This window comes from Canis lupus, chromosome 10, assembly GCF_003254725.2.
Source record: "Canis lupus dingo isolate Sandy chromosome 10, ASM325472v2, whole genome shotgun sequence".
Taxonomy (NCBI): domain Eukaryota; kingdom Metazoa; phylum Chordata; class Mammalia; order Carnivora; family Canidae; genus Canis; species Canis lupus.
The window spans coordinates 15,665,698-15,686,886 of NC_064252.1; the positions used below are offsets into that span (position 1 = coordinate 15,665,698).

A 21,189-nucleotide genomic window follows, 5' to 3' on the forward strand; every position below is an offset into this window, starting at 1 on the left:
CGAGGTACTTTAACAGGTTTCTATACTTTTTCAAACGGTATTTTATGAAATGAAGAGAATATATTAATGTGCTAATGCTAAAATCCCGACATTTATACTTTATTAAATACCTTTTCACATTAGTCTTCAAAACAGTTACTCTAGCTAGCGAGTGGCTGGTTCTCCGATGAGCTACAGGCAGCTCATAACGTCAGACGAGAAGTTTCACTCCGCCCCAGAGACTGCCAGCCATTTAATTCTAATTCATGTTCCAGAAGATGCACGTGATGCTTTGGATGATAATGTTTGTTACAAGCGATGCACTTGTTCAAAAAGGTCCTGCAGATAAACTTGCAAATTCTTGGGTGGGTTTTTTTTTTTCCCAATTTTTTTTTAGTCATATGTTGCATAAGCCTCATTGAACATAAGTGAACTGAAAAGGAAATATTAAATTGATTTTAGAGATAAGGAAATATGTTCAATATTGTGATTTACTAAAAAAAAATAATAAACACACACAGAAGCAATAGAAGCAGAAGTAGAATTCTGATGCTAGGCCAGGACTTTCTGTTGAAGCCATAGAAATTTTAAATTAATAAAGGACTAAAAGACAAAATAACAAGAATTAAAAATTGAGATGCTAAAGGCCATGAATTTGAAAACATTGAAAAAAATGGAAAACATTTAAAAATATAACTGCAAGGAATTTTTGGCTTTTTAATAAATGAATACATCTGGAACTTAAAGCGGATCCCATCTCTACCCAGATATACACACAAAACACTAGGTACTTGGAATTTTATAGACAATACAGCAAAAAATAAATTATTATAAGCTAAGTGTATTATGAAGATAGATTAAAAAAAAAGACCTTAGCAAACCCCAACTCCTTTTGACTAAATCCAGATCCCGTGTATTATCATTGGTGGATTATAAGCCAAGATAATGTTCTGGAATGGGTCACCCATAAATAAAATTTAAAACCTTATGAGAATTATCATGTGGATTTAAGACTTAGTATGGGAAGATAAAACATCAAACTTTTACAGAGAAATATAGGAGCACATGTTTATAATTGTAGGCAACGGAAAATTTGTTAAACCAGTAAAAGCACCAGAATGAAAGACTGACATATTGGACAATTATCACAAATGTAAGACTTTCTGTGCGTTATACTACAAAAACAAAAAAAGCAGTGAATGCTACAGCTCGCTGGAGAAGTGCTGCAGGTCCTATCACTGGAGAAAACTATTAACTAATTTAGTATACAATTGACAAATGGACAGAGTTAAAAAAAAAAAAACTCATTTGAAGAAATTCAAATGGCAAAAAAGGGTGTTAAAATCTTAACATTCAGAAAAATACAAACTGAAATCGAAATACCAACTTATACCACTCCGATGGTTAAAATTTAAAAAGTATACTAAAAAATGTCAAAGTAGACTCCTCCCTCCGGGGGCGCAGAGCCTGGGTATGGGGGGCACCTGCTGCTGGGGCGCAGAGGGAGTCGCAGCAAGGACCCTGTGAGCGCCGCCCCCCCCCCCATAGGTCCCGCGCAGCTTCCAGGATAGAGAGGCGCAGGAGCCGCCCGCAGGAGCCGCCCGGGGGGGGGGCGGGGGGGGGAGCGCACTTTCGTGGACCCCGCATCACCACGAGCTGAGCCCATCACACCCACATCAGGGCGACACACCTGGGGCCCTGGTGGCCCAGCCGAGGAGCACCTGCCTGCAGCCCAGGGCGTGACCCCAGGGCCCGGGTTCGAGTCCTGTGCCCGGTCCTCGCAGGGCGCCTGCTTCTCCCTCCGCCTGGGACCCTGCCTCTCTCGCTGTGGCTCACGGATAAATGCATGAAATCTAAATAATGGTAATAACGGTTCTCCGTAGTGGGAGGCAGCGGTTGTCACCCCGGAGGGCGTCTCTTCTGCTGAAGCTCTGCAAACGCAGAAGCTCTGCAAACACACTCGCGTGTCCGCAGCAGAACGGACCTGGGGGTAGAGGCCGCATCGAGTCCCCAGGGCGCGATGGCAGCACGGACGCCGAGGAGGAGGGGCAGGGGGGAGGGGGCGGGCGCGGTACGGACCTGGGGACTGGGGCTCTGCAAACCGAAAACGACGTGCGCCCCCAAGTCAGAGACGCCCGCGCAGCAGCCTCCGAAGTCCTCCCGGCAGTGGCAAAGGGCCGGGGAGCGCAGTCGGGGCGCACCGTCACCCCCATAGCTTGCCTGGGGGCCGGGACACGTGGGCTGTGGGCTCCCGCCTGGCTGCACCTGTGCAGTGGCCGCGGGTTGTGGGGGGGGCTGTGCCGGCGGACGGGGGGGGCTGAGGGCCTGAAACCCTGGAGGCCACGGTGCGAGGCGCGGAGGGGCCCGCCCTGAGCAGTGGACGGGACGGAAGGAGCGCAGGGGCGGGGCGGGGCGGGGAGCGGAGGGCCTGCAATCCCGGAGGCCACGGTGCAAGGCGTGGAGGGGCCCGCCCTGAGCAGTGGACGGGACGGAAGGAGAGCAGGGGCGGGCAGGAGAGGGGGGCGGAGGGCCTCCAATCCTGGAGGCCGTGGAGGTGCAGAGGGGCCGCCATGAGCAGTGGACGGGACCAAAGGAGTGCAGGGGCGGGCAGGACGGAGGAGGAAAGGGAGGGGAGGGGGAAAGGGGGGCAGCTGGCTGTGCGGGCGGAGGGCCGGCAACCCCGGAGGCCATGGTGCTAGGCGCCGAGGGGCCCGCCCTGAGCAGTGGACGGGAGGGAAAGAGCCCAGGGGCGGGCAGGAGAGGGGGGAGGAGGGGAGGAGTGGGGGGGGAGGAGCAGTGGAGGGAGAGGGGAGGAGTGAGGTGAGGGGGGGGGGCGGAGGGCCTTCAACCCGGAGGCCCCGGTGGAAGGTGCAGAGGGGCCCGCCCTGAGCAATGGACGGCTCCCCCCACTGCCCCGTGACCCCGCGGACGCCCCGCCACATGTACCCGCCTCCCCCCACAGCACCGAGATTCGCGGGGATACCTCGCAGCCCCGAAAGTGACAAGTGGGGGCCCAGCCCTAAGGGCCCACCCGCAGCGACGGCCACGCAGCAGGACGAGCCCACGCAAGGCCACGACGCGTCTGGAAATCGGGCGGGTCCGTTCTCTCTGACTTGGACTTAGTCCAACAGGAGCCGAAGCGGCTTATTCTCGGGTGTCCGAGGTCTAGGGTCACGGCCTACTAAGTAGACACTGGTTTTCCCATTTTTTTTAACTTCCCCGTCCATTTATTCCCTGAAAATAAGACTTTCTAATATTCCCATAAGAAAGATGTTTTTTAAGCTATTCTTTTTTTTTTTTAAAGATTTTTTATTTATTTATTCATATGACAGAGAGAGAGAGGCAGAGACCCAGGCAGAGGGAGAAGCAGGCTCCATGCAGGGAGCCCGAAGCGGGACTCGATCCCGGAACTCCAAGATCACGCCCTGGGCCAAAGGCGGGCGCCAAACCGCTGAGCCCCCCAGGAGTCCCCAAGAAAGATGTTTTTAGGCTCCCGGATGACCTGAACGCCTCCCCTTTCCGAGGCCCTTCCCCTTCCCGGCCGCACAGCCGGGGAAGCCCCCGGCCCGCCCCCCTGAACCTGCCAGCAGGTGGCCGGGCGTTGGGGGTGGGGGGGAGCGCAGAAGGCCAGTGGCCCGGGGCGGCCACCTGGGGGCTGCGGCCTGGGGCACACAAGTGCGGCCATCAGGAGCATCAAGCCCGCGGGGAGGAAGGGGAGCCGTGGGCCGGAGGCGGGACACACAGAACTAGTGGCTCAGACGTCGGGGAGGTTTAAACAAGACCCGGGGTTGGGGTGGAGGTATGAGGTATGGGGGGGGGGGCGGGTGTCCGCGGCAGGGCACCTGCCCCTGGCTCAGGTCATGATCTTAGAGACCCGGGCTCCCTGCATGGAGCCTGCTTCTCCTTCTGCCTGTGTCTCTGCCTCTCTCTCTCTCTCTCTCTCTCTCTGTGTCTCTCAGAAATAAATAAGTAAAATTTAAAATAAATAAATAAGTAAATAAGGCCCCGGGGACTGGGGGTTCAGCAGTGGAGCACCTGTCCCTGGCTCAGGTCATGATCTTAGAGACCTGGAATCAAGTCCTCCCTTGGGTTCCCTACAGGGAGCCTGCTTCTCCCTCTGCCTGTCTCTGCCTCTCTCTGTGTGTCTCTCATGAATAAATAAATAAAATTTTAAATAAATAAATAAATAAATAAATAAATAAATAAATAAATAAATAAAGCCCGGGGGCTCAGCGGTTGAGCACCTGCCCCTGGCTCAGGTCATTATCTTAGAGACCCAGGATCGAGTCCCACTTGGGCTCCCTGCATGGAGCCTGCTTCTCCCTCTCCCTGTGTCTCTGCCTCTTTCTCTGTGTCTGTCATGAATAAATAAATAAAAATCTTAAAAAAAAAAAAGCGCCTGTGTTGTGTCTGCTTGGTATTGGATTTAACAAGGACCCAGCAATTGATTCAGACTTTGTGTAATAGTTTCTTGGGGGAAAAAACCAAACCCATTAAGCTCAATCTTAACTCGGTGATGCACTCCGGGACCCCAATCACTAGAGGTCTTTCCTTCGTAAGTTAATAAGCGTGGGGGAGCCGCCCTGGGGGAGCCGCCCTACTGGCTCCAGGCCCCCTGGAGGCCCGCAAGTCTGCAGAGTCCACCCGGTGCCCGGGGGCAGCAGGTGCAGCCTCAGGTGCAGCCTCAGGTGCCTGCATCCCTGTGCCCCAACCTAGGCCGGCGGTTAGCCCGCGTGAGTGCATGTTCCTGTGCAAGCCGGACCCTGGCTTCGAGCTCCCACCGGCCAAGTCCTGGTGCCACTTGCTGCAGCCCCTTCCCTACAGCCCGGTCTGCACTGTCTGACCTCTGGGTCGTCCCAGGGGCACGTGCCTGCTTCTCCCTGTGCCTCTGCTCCCCCTCCCTCCCTCCTCCCTCCCTCTCAAACACAGAAATAAAATCTCAAAAGAACAAATAAATAACAATTAAGAAAAAAAATACCTCTCCGTTGTTCCGTGGGCTTCACGTAGGTGATGCTGCGGGTTACTGCCCAAAGCCTGAGACTCCTGAGCGGACAAGGAGGTCGCGTCGCTAACACCTGAGCTGCGGCCCTAAACCAAGACTCTCCCAAGAAACCTGGAGCCTCTGGCACCTCCAGGAATAACCCTTGGGGCTTGTGAAGACGCCAGGTCCCAAAAATACTTTCACACACTCGCAGGATAAAGGAGCATAGGGATGTTTTTCAGTGTGAACCTAACCACCGTCCCTACTATCCCCCTCCCGGTCCTCTGGGCCCCAGAGGCCTGGTCCCCAGCAGTAACCACCATGAGCACTGCAGACCAGCCCCTGCTGTCCCTGGGGTGGGGGTGGGGGTGAGCCCACCTGGTCCCCCGGCTCACCTGGATCCCCCTCCTGGTCGTCTGGGCCCCGGAGGCCTGGTCCCCCAGCAATAACCACCATAACCACTGCGGACCAGCCCCTGCTGTCCCTGGGGGTGGGGGTGGGCACTACTGGTCCCCAGGCTCACCTGGTCCCCCTCCTGGTCCTCTAGGCCCCGGAGGCCTGGTCCCCCAGCAATAACCACCATAAGTACTGCTGACCAGTCCCTGCTGTCCCTAGGGGTGGGGGTGGGTCCACCTGGTCTCTCAGCCCACCAGGATCCCCCTCCTGGTCCTCTGGGCCCCAGAGGCCTGGTCCCCAGCAGTAACCACCATAAGCCCCTGCTCTCCCTGGGGGTGGGGGTGGGGGTGGGCCCACCTGGTCCCCAGGCCCACCTGGATCCCCCTCCTAGTCCTCTGGGCCCCGTAGGCCTGGTCCCCAGTAGTAACCACCATGAGCACTGCGGACCAGCCCCTGCTATCCCTGGGGGTGGCAGTGGGCCCTCCTGGTCCCCAGGCTCACCGGGATCCCCCTCCTGGGGGAGCAGAGGAAGCACCCGCCTCGGGAACAGCTCCGTCGGCCTCCTCACGGCCCCTTGGGTCTTCTGCGAGGAGGCACCTGTCCTGGGACCTGAGCAGAGGGTCAGGTGCGCTGCTCACCCCGGGCCTGGGTCCTCATAGGCCTCCGGAGGTGTTGCTAGGATGCCCGTAAGTGAACGAATGGATGACGTTGTGTTAGGTCATCACGGGAGTGAAATGGATTCGTTTGGTTCTCAGCAAGGGATGAAGTCAATTCTCTTAGGATTGGGCGCCGGGTGGCTCCGTTGGGGAGCGTGTGGGCCTTCAGCTCAGGGCGGTTGCCAGGGTCCTGCCATCGCGCCCACATCCCCCGGCGGAGCATGTGTCTCCCTTTCCCCCGCTGCTCCCCTTGCCTATGCTCTCTCTTTGACAAATAAGTAATTTTTTTATATCTTAAAAAAAGAATTCTCTTACCATGATTTCCATTATGAAATCAGTCTTCTTTCTAGATAGTTATATATTCCAGGTTTTCATTTATATTTTTTTAAATGTAACATCTCAGTCTTTTATTTTTTTTATATTTTTTATTTTAGAGAGAGAGAGAGAGCATCATGCGATCGTCACCTGACGATCAAACCAAGAGTCAGCCACTCAGCCAAATGCACCACCCAAGATCTCATGCCTTTAAGCAAGTCCGATGTTTCTAAGAATCAAGAATTTTTAAAATTATCTTTTAGAAAGGTATCAAGCTATTACTTGTCCCTTTTTTTTGCCTCGTACGTTGTTCATCCAAACAGTGAAATGGGAAGGTTTGATGTTTGGCTGCAAAATGCATATAAGATGGATTAATATTCATTTCATCGCGTCCATTTCCTAGGAAGCACCTTGGCAATTAAAGTTTGATTAATTTACTTTCTTTCAGAGCAGCATGAATGAGGTCATCACAATTCCCGTAAAAAGCTAAGATGCCCAGGTTTGAGGGTGGACTATTATGTGATGATTTAGTCACAAATTCTACACCTTAATTTTACACAGAAAAGCAGTCCTATGAGCAGGTAACTTAGCATAGCAAAACTAAAGTTTATGACAAAACATAAAATACCACAACAAGAGCATCCAACAAATCTTAGAGAACTGCGGTTAAATTTAGACTCTAGAACAGAGAAAACCCTTCGCTTTGAGACGTTTCTCCATTTGTCTGCGTTGCTCACATATTCCATCATTTATTTTTTCCCATTGTGTTTGCTAAAATTAAATTCATCCACTCTGGCATATCTGTTCTCGCTGTGACGGACACTGAATAAAATTTTAAATCTCAATTAGCGTCTTTCAGTGACCAAATAATGGTGGCCAGATCTCAGGTCTATTCACAGCAGCAGATGATTTCATGTGCTGGATACGCGTCCTGTTTGAGCAGAATTTTTTAAACAATAACTTCTCAAAAGAGTCCACACACCGGAAACGTCAGTTTTAGATTTGTGAACAAAGACAATTCATTGGCTAGGAAAATAACAACTGGATTAAAAACCACTTAAGCTATAATTTAGATGCCAACCGCTTTCCCCCAGCAGTTTTGCTCTTTGTTTCTATGTCTGCGGGTTTGCTACGGGTCAACCAATTACTCAACAGTTGGGCTAGGGAATCGGAGAAATGGCTTCTGAGTGTCATTGAATGAAAAGAGCCTTGGGTCTAAAAAATAATAATAATAATTCAAGAGCAACCTCGCAGAAGGACCAAATCAACGTATTAGATGACTGTAAAAGCGATTGTGATTTATTTTGAACTAATTTGTGATGGAGTTCAAGCCTCAAACTAGAAAACAAGAGCGGATGGCAATGCCAGTTGTGCCGCAGAAGAGCCCTGTGATCGTCAGTAAATCGTCTGGAAACTCAGATCTTCTCACATTTAAAAGAGGAGCAATGGTTTCTACCATTGTACTGTCCCAGTGATCTGTCAGGGCCACTCAGGGTCGGGGGGTGGCATGACCGATCTGAGGCAAAGAGGAGCAAAACACAGTGACGAGTTTATATCAAGACACCTACTGAGCACCTACTGTAGACACCTACCAAGTTTACATTAAATAAACTTAGGTGTTTTAAGATAAACCCGTAGGTGTGTTTTACTCCTATTGCCTCAGATCAAGGCCCCTGAATATGGCCACTGCGCACCCAAGGTCGGTGAGACCTTCAGGGGAGACCTCGTGCAAGAGTCCTGGGTCGCCCTCTGTCGAAAGTCTTGTTATCTGTCATTGAATTCTGATTCTACCCACAGGATACACCCTGATTGTGTATTCCACGAGGAAAAAGAAGCCCCTCCTCTGCACTGTGTTATTTCTTTGTTCATTTGGTAATTTAAACATGATGGGTCCAAGTATTGCAGTAATTTACAGAAAGATGCCAAAAAAAAATTTACAGAAAGATGCTTCAGCAAAACTAAAATCCTTCAGGGTAGTCGGTGGCACATTTCACTCTTAAAATCTTTTTTTGTTAAGTGTACGTAAATGTACGGATATAATCATAAAATGATCGTTACTGTGTGACATGCAAAGGAGCACAGCTGACATAAAAGAGAGCTTCCCCAAGCACCACACCTTTACCTTAAAAGCTTTGCTTATTCTAACGGCCTAGACCACTGTTACAGGACAGCCAATGCTGATTCAAAATAATACAAAATTTCAGCAAAATATAAATATTTGATTTCTTCTATCATGATTTTTGTCTGTGTATGTGTGTCTATATATAAATATTTGCATATAAATATATATTTATTTTTATAAATATTATTTTTATATGCAAATATATATTTTTTATTTTTATGAATATTTTATATACAAATATATATTTTTATAAATATTATTTTTATATACAAATACATATATTTTTAACATGGACAAAACACAGCTACACAATTTATATAGCTTCCCCCTTCTGTGTTTTCTGTCTTTCTTCTCTATGAACTTGGTCTGTGAAATGATTGCCTTTATCAGGAGTTCATTCCATTGCCATCTAACAATATGAGAAGTTAGTGGCCTCTCATGACCAAAAAAATGTAAATGTACATACAAACCATGCTTCAGAGAACTAAAATATAATGTCTCCTACATACACAGTCCAGTCAATCCACTTAAACATTGCATAATATTTACTGTAATCCTTTGTGATTGAAAATATTGTGATCATGATACATCCCTAAGGTACACCTCAAAAATAAGTTTTGTTTTCCAAGCCTTGCCCTTTTTTGAGGGAGATCAGGAAACTCAATTTAACCTTCTAGGCTGAGGTTTAAATTAAGGAAAACCATGGGGATATAAATATCATAGAGTGAGAGCATCTCATTCAAGATGATGATATTCTTGTTCCATCTTGATTTTTGCTATGGCATCGTTCAGTTATTTTGCAAATAATTTCCTGTCCCATCACTTTTTGTTTAATGACAGAAGTCATCCTTTCTGCGCTGCCAGTCTTAATAGTTTTTTTTTTTTTTTTTTAACAGTTGTCAAGATTGTTTTGGGGCTGCTCCAAGATACTTGGTTGTAAATATAATACGAAGTAAAGAATTCGATAGCATATCGTTTTATACAAAACTCCTGGCCTACCCAACACAATTAGAATTGGCGACTCTTGTTCAATGTACCTCTGATGCTCCAAGTATCTCTGCCCAAATAAGGAGCAATTTTAACTTCTCAGCTTGAGTCACCAACATCAGTGTTTCCAAAAATAGGTCATGGTGTGGGTCTCCTTGCGTGGGCAGCCTCCCAACCTCTAGTTATATCTCTCGTAGACTGTAGGATAACTGTCTTGTCCCTTAGGACTTCTCTCACAGGTCCTTGCAGGAATTTGTGTATGCTAAGCCATTAGATGTGTACTTTCCAAATTTGGGGAAAACCATCTGGCTCTTTTTGCCAGATGTGATTTACAGACGAGCAGACGAAAACTGTATTTGTAACAGAGATTGTATTTAAGTTGAATGGTTCTAAATTAGCGCGGCTTTAAGATGTATGAGCATTCCGCCATTAACCATCACGGGTAAGCCCAGGAGGTCCAAGCGCTGCTCTCTGGGTGGGATTTCAGATCTTACAACAATTTTTTGGTTCAGTCTACCTGAATCAAATTCCTCCGGTGAGTCACCTCTATAAATTCAAGAGGAGCACCGGGTTATTGTCTACAGATACGAAAGAAGAAAAGAGATTCTCATTTAATCGTTTTCTCAAAGGCTCGTTCAGAAACCATGTTGAGTCTTTAGGGAGACGGGCAACAGTTTCAGGATCTTCAGATTAGAGAAATCTGGGTTTTAATCCTAGCTTCATGATCAATCATCTCGCCATTGTACGCGATAGGTAAATTCTCTGAGCCTCGATTTCTTTTTTTCCACATGCACAACGGGATTTTTAAAACCACTTTTGATGTTGGTTGTTCAGATTAAAAACCACACGCACAAACATGTGCACACAGACCTAATTAGTGTATAAGGACTCCATCAAAGCCACATGTCTGTCCTCTGCAGCAGCAACACTATCGACCCACTGATTTCCTCACTTTATCTGCCCCATAAACTGCCAGAGTCATCTGCCTGTGGCAGAGATCCTTGTTTGAATGTGAGGAACCCTTGATTACGTCTGGAAACAATACAGCCCAGCTGTCGAGATTATTCTAGGGGATACATCACAAGGAAATGGTATTGTCATAGGCCAAACCATGTCTCTTCAAAATTCATGTGTTCTCTTCTGACCCCCGCCCCGTACCTCAGAATGTGACTGTATTTGGAGACAGGGTCCCTAAAGAAGTAGCTAAAGTAGGAGGAGACCATATGGGTGGACCTCAAGCCAATATGACTGGTGTCCCCTATAAAAGGAGATAAGGACACAGACTCAACAGACAGGACGACACGGGAAGGAGACAGCCCTCTGCTGCCGAGGAAAGAAGCCTGTGAAGAAATCAAACCTGCTGACACCCTGGGTCTGGATCTCTAGGCCCCAGGGCTGGAAAAAAAATTTCTGTTGTTCAGGCCACTCGGTCTTCGGTATTTTGTGACGCCGGTCCCCGCAGACTATACGCTGCAGCCACGGGATTTGATTTCAGGGTGACAAGTGCTCACCTGAAGGGATGCAGGTGGAACTGCCAGCGTACAGCCTGGTGCTCCTAACTAATGACTCGTCCCGCGGATTCTCATGGAATTATGACCGATGCCTGCTGATTGCACTGAAAAGTAAAAGTACATCAAAATCGAAAAAAATCTTGGCCACATTTTGTGCCAATGTCCGGCGGTTTTAACACGAGTAAAACCGCGGGTGAAGGAATCACAGGGTGAAGGAACACGAGACATGCCTAGAGCAGCGGTGAGGTTGAGAAGCATCAAAATAGGAGGCAAAATGGATGTCAGGCATTTTATTTGCGGATTTCCAGTAAATCTGTTAGTTCTCATATCCCAGAGAGCACAATTACATATAATTACAGTTTATACTGAAGACAGATTATTATCTAACATAAAACTTGAGTTAGTCCAAGCGCATGTCTGTAGAGCGGGTAATGAGGGACGCTGAAGTTATTACAGTGTATCTGTAGCCAATTTGACAATTATTTGAGTTTGATTTAGCTATCAATCCAGAATATATTTAGAAATAAATGATCCTAATAACTTTTACATAGATGAACAGCCGATGAAATGAAGTTGTCAAATATTGGCATTATTCCCCATTCATTCGTGAAAGGCTAGAAATGGCCTTTGTAACGAGCAGTATGTTTGTCTGGAAAAACACAAGGTCTCTGAAGCCAAGTGAACAGCATGAGGCTACCGGGTACAATAAAATATGAACAAAGAAGCGAGGCTAATCATGAACAAATTCGTGAATTAAGAAGTTTTCTCATTTTAAATGCTCAGGCCGTCCCCCTGCCCAATGCCGATTCGGTGGGGTTTGACGTCCGTTCACCAATACCCAGGGCCCAGGTATTGCTCAGTTTTCATTCATGCTGGTTTTTTTTTTTTTTTAAGATTTTGTTTATTTATTCATGAGAGACACAGAGAGAGAGAGGCAGAGACACAGGCAGAGGGAGAAGCAGGCTCCATGCAGGAAGCCCGATGAGGGACTCGATCCCGGGACCCCAGGGTCGCACTCTGGGCCGAAGGTGGCACTAAACCGCTGAGCCCCACTAGGTGTCCCCATTCATGCTGGTTTTCATGCATTCGTGCAAGCATGGCTACGAAGCCCTCTCTTTGTGTCAGTCCCTCTCGGTTCTGAGGTCTAGGGGTGTGGGAACAGCACGGACAGGGTCTCTGCGAATGGAGCTAAACGGGACCCCAGGCGGAGACCAGAACATGCCAGACTCTCTTCTCTCTCGGGGCATTTATGTTCCTCGATATCTGCCCTTGGGCTCCTCCCTCCCCACATCCTCCTGTCGCGTGTCTCATTTTCCAGGCCCGTCCCCACGTTGTTTTGAGCAGGCTCCCACGAGCAAGCGCCAGGGCCTGGGAGCCAAGGCAGGTGTCTCAGGAGGAAGAGGTGTTTCACGGCCAGGCCTTAGGGGAACCTGAGTAATGAGTAAAACTGATCTCTGCGAAAGCAGCTGCTCCCTGCTCCCCATTCCTGCTCGTTATTAGGGCTCGTTACTCTTCCCAGCGCCCTTCCACTCGGGCAGGTGTTACTGGACCTTCGGAGCCGGGGTGACTCGGGAGCTGTGTGATCCTGGGCTGTCTTTAACCTCCCTGCACTTCAGTTTTCCATGTCTGTCGGGTTTGGAAGGACCGTCGTGATGGTTGGTGAGCTGGGGAGGGAGAGGACTCCCACCTCTGGCCACTTCCGACGGCAAGTGTGCCCACCCTTCTCCAGTGCTCTGCCTGGATGTCCCTTGGCGGCCCCTGCTGCTTCCAGCACACACTCTCCTGCCACCCGCGTTGCTCCTATTTATTCCTAAAAAACAAGAGATGGCCTTGGTTTAGGCACCTCTGGGCACATTCGGTCAGACTTTGGTGAGAACTGGGGCGGGCGCTGGTTTCGCCTCCTACTCCCGGCCTTGGGGCAGCCGGGACTGCAGCAGCAGCAGCAGCACTACGCAGCCTGTGTCACCTGGACCGAGGCCCTGGGGCCCCAACAGGCGGCCACCCCTGGAGCTGGAACGCATCCCCAGAGACCCAGATGCGGCCTCCATGCCCTGGCTCCTGTCGCGGGGGAAGGCAGTGGGGACGGTGGGGATGCTCCCCAAACGGACGTCTGGAAACTAAGGCAAGGGAAGATAAGTAAACCGCAAATGAGATGGAAATAAAACCAAACAGGAAGTCTTCTTTTTTCTCCCAGAAAAAGTAAGTCGTTTGCACAGCTGGAGGCTAAAAACAGCTGCATTATCTAGAGCCCAGTACATGGAGAGGAGTCATTAATATTTTCCTCGTGCACACACTTCATTTTGATGCAATCTCCCCTTACAGGCAGCCGCATCATTTGCAGGATATTTAACAAAAATGATGGAAATGCTCAGCCGCAGCTGCTCGTGGCTTGGCCGCCCATATTTTTGCATAACTTCACCGCGGGCGGAGGCCCCCACATTGCTGTCCTGGCCCGGGTCACTCCCCTGCTCACCTGCACGCGGGGCTGGTCACACTCAGGTTCCCGTCGGGCCCACACGGCGGGCATATCCCACAGCTTTGCTGAGCGAGCGGATGCCTGGCTTCCCTGCCCATCCTGCGCGGTCCGGAGCATCCCGGCGGGGAGGGGACAGCAGCCAGGGCGCCCCGGGTGGGCCCGGTGACCCCGGCTGGCACCCAGGAGGAGTCTCCAGGGGCGCCCCGCGCAACGATGCGCACAAGTCGCGGCTGCCTAATGGGACCCCGTGCAGGTTGGGGATACGGACTGAAATGTCACTTATTCTCCGAGGAAGAAATTACCAGCACATATTCACGGAAAATACTCTGGGGCGCCCCGGGTAGGGGAGAGAAGGAGGGCTCAGGGGAGGAGCAGCTGCGCGGCCCAGGGCGTGACCCTGGGTCCCGGAATCGAGTCCAGTCGGGGTCCATGCAGGGGGCCTGCTTCTCCCTCGGCCTCTCTGTGTCTCTCCAGGAGAAATAGATAAAATCTTAGAGAAAGAAAGGAAATGCTCAAAGTGGAACATCTTACCTTAAGGGAAGAGTAATTGAGGGTCAGTGGAGGGCGGGAACACCCAGGGCTCTCCTACCAAGTCCCAGAAGCTTCTCATTCATGGAAATACGGAATTCTTACAAACAGGGTTAACAGGCATGGTCCATCCTTTTTTATTTTTATTTTTTAGGATTTTATGTATTCATGAGAGACACAGAGAGAGAGGCAGAGACACAGGCAGAGGGAGAAGCCGCCTCCAGGCAAGGAGCCCGATGTGGGCCTCGAACCCGCGACCCGGGGTCATGCCCTGGACTGCAGGCAGGTCCTCAACTGCTGAGTCCCCCAGGGATCCCCCTCCTCCCTCCCTTAAACACGGTAGCCGAAACACGAAGTCTCAGCTTGTGAGGGCTCAGGCAGCTTTTGACCATACCACCCAGATGCTGGGCCCTCTCCACCGCCCGCAGGTAGCAGGTAGCAGGTAGCACCAGAGCAGGGCTCTTGGAAAACTGCCACATGAGGTGGGGAAAAAAAATTGCAAAGGAAAACCTCCTATGATGTTAATAAATAAAGACGTATGGAATGCCTTCTTTAAACAAAGCTAAGGACTTATTTGATAAAAATATAAGGCCTTTTGGAGTTCCGTGACTTACTCACAATTAGCTTTTAAAATCTAGTAGATCAGTACAACATCACCCAGGGCACCCTCCCCCCTGACCCCGCTACAGTCGGTCCCCACATGGACCCACCTGACCACCGCTGTGAACCCACGGGACGCGAGGACACGGCTCCACCCGCGGGAAGCGCTTCTGGCAGCTGCCCCGGAGCTCTCCGACACACCTGCACCAGGTCGTGCGGGGCTCCCCCCCCCTTACACCCCGAGGCCCCCTGGCACCCCGAGGCCCCCTGCGACGTGACACTGCAGCCGCCCCGGAGCTCTCCGGCACACCAGGCTGCGGGGGGCGGGGACACAGGTAGAGGTGTGCGCTCTGTGGACACGCGGGGGCATCACGGACACGTCCTTCCGTAGCAGGGCGCCAGGCGGGGGGGACCGGTGCCTGTGCAAGCCCTCGGGTGCGGGGGGTGGGCGACTCGGGATGCCGGGGGCCTCGGGGTACTGGGGGGCATCAGGGTGTAAGGGGCGCCTGCTGGGAGGGGGCACCAGAGCCGCAGCAGCGCCGGCCAGGCTGTGGCATCCGTCCCCGGGCTCCGGGAGGCAGCCTCCTCGTGCACAGGGCGCACAGAATGCGGGGCCGCCCGCGGGAGAAGAGACGGGGCCGCCCGCGGGGAGAGGGGCGCGTGGAGAGACGTCCCTCCTGATACGTGGCGGGAAGGGAGACAGGCCGGTGAGCGACCGTCCAGGGAAGTCCCCCCACCCCCAAACCCGGCTGACGGCACCTGCGCAGGGATGACGGAGGGGGGGTGTCACAAAGCTCAGCCTCCCCAGCTGAGCTGACCAGGATGGGGGGGGCACAGGAGCAAATCCCAGAGGGCCCCCAGGGACCCCCTCCAGGTATGGCCAGGGCCTCAGGGGCTGCGACCTCTCCCAGGAAATACGTCCCCGCAGAAAGACACGGGGCGGGGGCTCCGAGAAGCTGCTGGCACGTCGTAGGCAGCAGGTGAAACCCCGGCGCCTGCCTGCAGGAGTGAACAGGTCGGTGGGAAAGCCCGTCAGTGGGAGAGACGGGGGTGGGAGAGCCGGGGATGGGAGAGCCAGGGAGTGGGAGAGCCGAGGGTGGGAGAGCCAGGGGGTGGGAGAGCCAGGCAGTGGGAGAGCCCGGGGGTGAGACAGCAGGGCGGTGGGAGAGCCGAGGGGTGGGAGAGCCGGGGGGTGGGAGAGCCGGGGGGTGGGAGAGCCGAGGGTGGGAGAGCCAGGGGGTGGGAGAGCCGGGGGGTGGGAGAGCCGAGGGTGGGAGAGCCAGGGGGTGGGAGAGCCAGGGAGTGGGAGAGCCGAGGGTGGGAGAGCCAGGCAGTGGGAGAGCCGAGGGTGGGAGAGCCAGGGAGTGGGAGAGCCAGGGAGTGGGAGAGCCAGGGGGTGGGAGAGCCGGGTGGTGGGAGAGCCGGGTGGTGGGAGAGCCGGGGGGGTGGGAGAGCCGAGGGGTGGGAGAGCCAGGGGGTGGGAGAGCCAGGGGGTGGGAGAGCCCGGGGGTGAGAGAGCCGGGTGGTGGGAGAGCCGGGTGGTGGGAGAGCCGGGAGGTGGGAGAGCCGGGGGGGTGGGAGAGCCGAGGGGTGGGAGAGCCAGGGGGTGGGAGAGCCAGGGGGTGGGAGAGCCCGGGGGTGAGAGAGCCGGGCGGTGGGAGAGTCATGGGGTGGGAGAGCCGGGCGGTGGGAGAGCCGGGGGGTGGGAGATCCCAGGGGTGAGAGAGCCGGGTGGTGGGAGAGCCGGGAGGTGGGAGAGCCGGGGGGTGGGAGAGCCGGGGGGTGGGAGAGCCCGGCGGTGGGAGAGTCGGGGGGTGGGAGAGCCGGGGGGTGGGAGAGCCAGGGGGTGGGAGACCCGGGGTGTGGGAGGTCCCGCCTACAGCCCCCCCTAGGCCGCAGGTGGCTGGGAAGGAAAGCTCTACACCCCACACAGAAGTCAGGTGTCGGGCAGCTGGGATGGCCCAGCGTTTTAGTGCGGCCTTCGGCCCGGGGGTGACCCCAGGGGTCCCGGGATCAAGTCCCACCTCAGGCTCCCCGCAGGGAGCCTGGTTCTCCCTCTGCTTGTGTCTCTGCCTCTGTGTCTTTCATGAATAAATACATAAAATCTAAAAAAAAAAAAAAAAAATATCAGGTGTTACTCTGGACCGAATCGGATGCTTTCTTTTCTTTCAAGATACTTATTTATTCATGAGAGACACACACAGGCAGAGGGAGAAGCAGGCTCCATGCAGGGAGCCCGACATGGGACTCGACCCCAGGTCTCCAGGATCGGGCCCTGGGCTGAAGGCGGCGCTAAACCGCTGGGCCACCCGGCTGCCCCGATCGGATGTTTCCATACGTGCCCGGACCATGCCTGGGAGGACGTTCCCAGAGGGCCAGGCGGGCGGCGTTTGCAGCATGTGATTGCCGGCACGATAAAGACAAAGTCCTGTCTACACCGGCCCGGTCATGAGTGGGTCGCGCGTGGAACGCAGAGAGAGCAGCTTGGGCTTGCATGGACAGGATACTCGCTGTGCCCTTGCACATCCACTTGTCAATTCGCGCGCTTACCCCTTGCCGGCATAGGGCTGTGTAGACAGCAGGGCGGGACGGCTGCCCCCGGGTATGGGTATGGGGCCGCGGGGAGGACCGGCCCAGCCTCAAGCGGGGAGGGGACACGACGCTGTAAGAGGCGGACCCAGGCCCCAAAGCCCGTCGGGACCCGGAGTGAGCACCCAGGCAGACCCCGGGAGCCCCGCCGGCCTCCCTCCCCCACGCGCTCGCCCACGAGGTTTCTGGGGAAGCGATTCACCGGCTCCACAGCAGCCCCGGAATCTTGAGCTGCTTTCCGACTGCTCTGGCACAGATTTGGCCTTTTTTTTTTTTTTTTTTAAGTTTTATTTATTCCTGAGAGACCCAGAGAGAGAGGCCGAGACACAGGCAGAGTGAGCAGCAGGCTCCATGCGGGGATCCCGACATGGGACTCGATCCCAGGGGTCATGTCCTGAGCCAAAGGCAGACGCCCAACCTCTGACCACCCCGCCCCCCCAGGTGTCCCTGTTATGCTCATTTTAATATACGTTTTAATATTCTAAGTAGTTTTTGGATCAATGAAAGAAAATAATGTTTATTTCAAACCTAGAAATTCAATTTGAAATCTGCTACCGTTTAGCAGATCAGTTAAAAATCCGTTGTTCTGGTGTAAAACTGAGTGGGTTTGTCCTGGGTCCATCACTTTCTGTGTTTCCTTGGAACCTTACTTTTCAGTGCTCCACTTGCCCATCTTGAAATGGGTTTAACCCCCAATCCAGACCTCATAGGATTGTTGTAAGAATTCAATTAAGAAAGGCAGTTAGCATACTCAGTGCTGAGTGTCAGCATATTTTAGACAATGAGTAAAACTTAATGATTAAGTAGAAGATAAAATACTTGTAAACAAGTTCTACTGAGCATGTTCTCCTTTTGGGTATATATGGGGGCTTTGCTTAAATTGTTTTCTGTTAGCACCATTATCGTATTTTCAACACAATTTGACTAACAATGAGATTTTTTTTAAGTGTCCCTTGCAGCCTGCGGGCCATGCACCCCGCCCACAGCAAGGGGCCCTCATAGGGTCCCCAGAAGGAGGGGCTGGTGGCCTCCATCCTGGGGCCTGGCCTCCACGGGGTCTGACAGGTGGAACGACCTTGTGCTCACTCATGAATCAGCCAGGCTCCGTCCCCAGGACCAACCCGTCCCCACGGAACCGCGCCAGCTGGAGAACCTGTTGACCCTCCTGGAGGCGGTGCTCATGCACCCGGGACCTGCCAGAAGCGAGCCACCTGTGGGCGAGTGGGAGCTGAGCCAGGTGCAGTTGTCTCTTCCCATCTGACGGGAGGACCGAGACACAGCGCTGGCCTGCGGTGTGGGCACTCGGCAGGTGTGCAGGTGCACAGGTGTGCAGGTGCAGGCGTGCCCACTGGGGCCTCGGGGCAGCAAACGGGCCCCTGAGGGAAGAAACCCAAGCCGGCCTGGCCCTGGCCCTCACAGTTGTCCTGGTGCTCTCAGACTGCTGCCCCTGCTTCCCCACACAGGCCTGATGGGGAAACTGAGACCCAGAGGGAGCAACAGAGTCCTGAACCACCGAGGCGAAGTCACCCACTGCCCATACCTGTCCCCATTCCTCTGCCAAGTACGGCACAGGGACCCCCACCAAAGGTCCTCCCAGGGGCCGGCCCCCATCCAGCAGCATCAAGAGATAAAGTGGAATGTCCACTGTGGACCAAAGGCAACAAAACCTTTTTTTAGGAAGAAAATAACAAGAGGCTCCCTTACAAACTCTTCAGTAATAATCACTTGAGCTGTGAATTGTGAACCCATTTCAACAGCTTGATGCCAAATATTTGCTCTAAAATGAACTCTGTGAATGGTCCTGTGTCAGTGGTTTCCTAGTTTTCCTTCTATTTCCACCTCCCTACCCCATCCATCCCTCCTGCCAGAATGTTTTCTCGCCATGCAGGAGTGAGCCTGTGTGGGATTTCTGCCAACGTAGTGCAATGATAATCCCTCAGATTCTTCAGAAACCTGTTGAGATTAGGCTTTGCCCAATTGACCAGAAAATGCTATTAGTGTAAAGCAATAACGTAAAGGCTAGCAAGCAAGCACACATACACACAAAAACTAAACAAGAATATTTATGAAACATTTAATGTTAATTCCTAATACAAAGTAATGACAGAAACTTGGAGTAAGATATGAAGTTTTTCTCAAAGTAGGTATAAATCAGTTGCTCCACACAATGTCTTGTTTTCTTTTTTTTTAATGTCTTGTTTTCTTAATCTTACTCATTTTCTAAATGCCATAATCACTTCTAAGTTTTTTCTTTTAATGTTACATCTGTCTTATTAGAGACTTCGTAGGCCTCCATTCACATTTCATGCATCCTTGCATTTATGAGGATTATAATATCCATAGCAAAAACTAGGTATCCGATGCTGAATTACAAATAAATATATTTAGGATAAGCTTTAAAAATTGATCAAATATTTATGACCTCTGTCCTAGGAACAGAAGTTATAATATAAGAGTAGGTTATTGCAGTTCACTGAAATATTCACTTGAACTTGAATAATCAAGATATCTGATTTATCATAGTGGATTTCTGCTTACTTAATACTAAAATATCAGTAGTTTTCAGAATAAGGTGGTATTTTGAGTAAGGATACACTCACAGCCTATGGTCTGAAATATCCTATTGAAATGTCTCATCCCTGGTTCGGAATGATGCAGAGACGGCTAATATGGGCAGGCGGGTTTGTAAAGCATGAACGTAGCCACACAATGATGAATTTTCTCCCTTTTAATTGTACAAAAGTCCCTCTCTTTGGCTAGTACAGAATTCAAAATATCGCCTCTGCAGCCTGGATTCGTGTCTACCTACATGTCTTCATCTTCACATATTCTCCATATACATCAATGAGAATTTTTCCTTTTCATTCTCGCTTTCTTTTCTTCTTCTTCTTCTTTTATTTTTCTTTTACTTTGCATATGTATGTTTGTACGTACACAGAAGGCATGACATTGCCTATATCATAAGCCAAGTCTGTGAAAAGATTCATGAAATACATGAAATTGCCATTTGAATAATTTTTTTAAATGGGAAGTATTTGGGCTGGATCATTATACCTTTTTATTCACTCACCTTCTGTATCTCATATCAAATACGACATAGTCCTAAGTAAGTGTACTGACCGTCTCCTCAGAGCTTGGTTATTTGCACATTCAGTTATATTCCAAAGGATGATGGAATATTCTTCATTAAATAATACTCTCCAAGATAGATATCATGTCTAGGCAAATGTGCATTTGAAAATGCTGTAGTGTTAATGATTTCTTTTGAGAATGAGTAATTATGTGTCACCGTTTTGGCCAGAAAAATAATTTTGCTTTTCACTTCCAGGCAGGATGCTAAGATACTGGTTCATATCAGCTTATTAAATTCCACAGTAGAAAACGTACCTTGCATTTTCGGAGAGAAGGAAGTTTCCTGTCTTCAAATGAGGCTTCACACTTCTCTCTCAAACTAGATTTTAACTTACAGTTGAGTTAAAGTTTCCCTAACAAGAGTCATTTAATTTTTCATTTTTCTACTTTCTCAATTATTTGCATGGAGATTTCTTCAAAAGGCGTCAAAGGATTAAACATGAGACAGCGTATATTAACAAGATCAGCTTACCTCTCTGGAACTGACAGGCTGTCCAGTAGATCTTAGACTGTTTGTAGGGATGTGTGTGTGTGTGTGTGTGTGTGCTCACATGCACACGAGGGCAGACACACACATCTCTGTGTTTTTTTTTTTTAACTAGTCAGTATTTACCAAAAGTCACCAAAACATTTAACTGTATGTTACAAATCCAACTGAAATACAAACTATCCTTATTCCAATTGATAGATATTTTTGAAGAATAAAGAAAAAAATCCAACATTTCCTCAAAATATTAATAAAACAAAACACTATGTGAAGTATTTTAAGTGAATAGCATGCAGATAAAAACATGAATAAATTATTTTATAAACTGGTATCATGCTTAAAATTAGGAAACTTTTTCTGGGAAAATAAAAACATTGTTACTAAAAAAATAAATAAAAGAGTTGAACAAGGTGACAGAGAAAGCAAAAAG

At 50.7% G+C, this 21,189-nt stretch overlaps 2 long non-coding RNA genes across 2 annotated transcripts; both read right to left on the reverse strand.

Moving 5' to 3' along the window:
- Window positions 1-83: 83 nt before the first annotated feature.
- Window positions 84-6,103, reverse strand: LOC118350035 (uncharacterized). The gene is made up of 3 exons (XR_007413388.1): window positions 5,858-6,103; window positions 4,958-5,022; window positions 84-412 (listed from the first exon to the last, which is right to left on the reverse strand). It is a non-coding gene; the product is annotated as an uncharacterized LOC118350035 (long non-coding RNA).
- A 6,075-nt stretch (window positions 6,104-12,178) lies between these two features.
- LOC112677834 (uncharacterized) lies at window positions 12,179-15,268 on the reverse strand. The gene is made up of 2 exons (XR_003147218.3): window positions 14,662-15,268; window positions 12,179-12,757 (listed from the first exon to the last, which is right to left on the reverse strand). It is a non-coding gene; the product is annotated as an uncharacterized LOC112677834 (long non-coding RNA).
- Window positions 15,269-21,189: the final 5,921 nt, after the last annotated feature.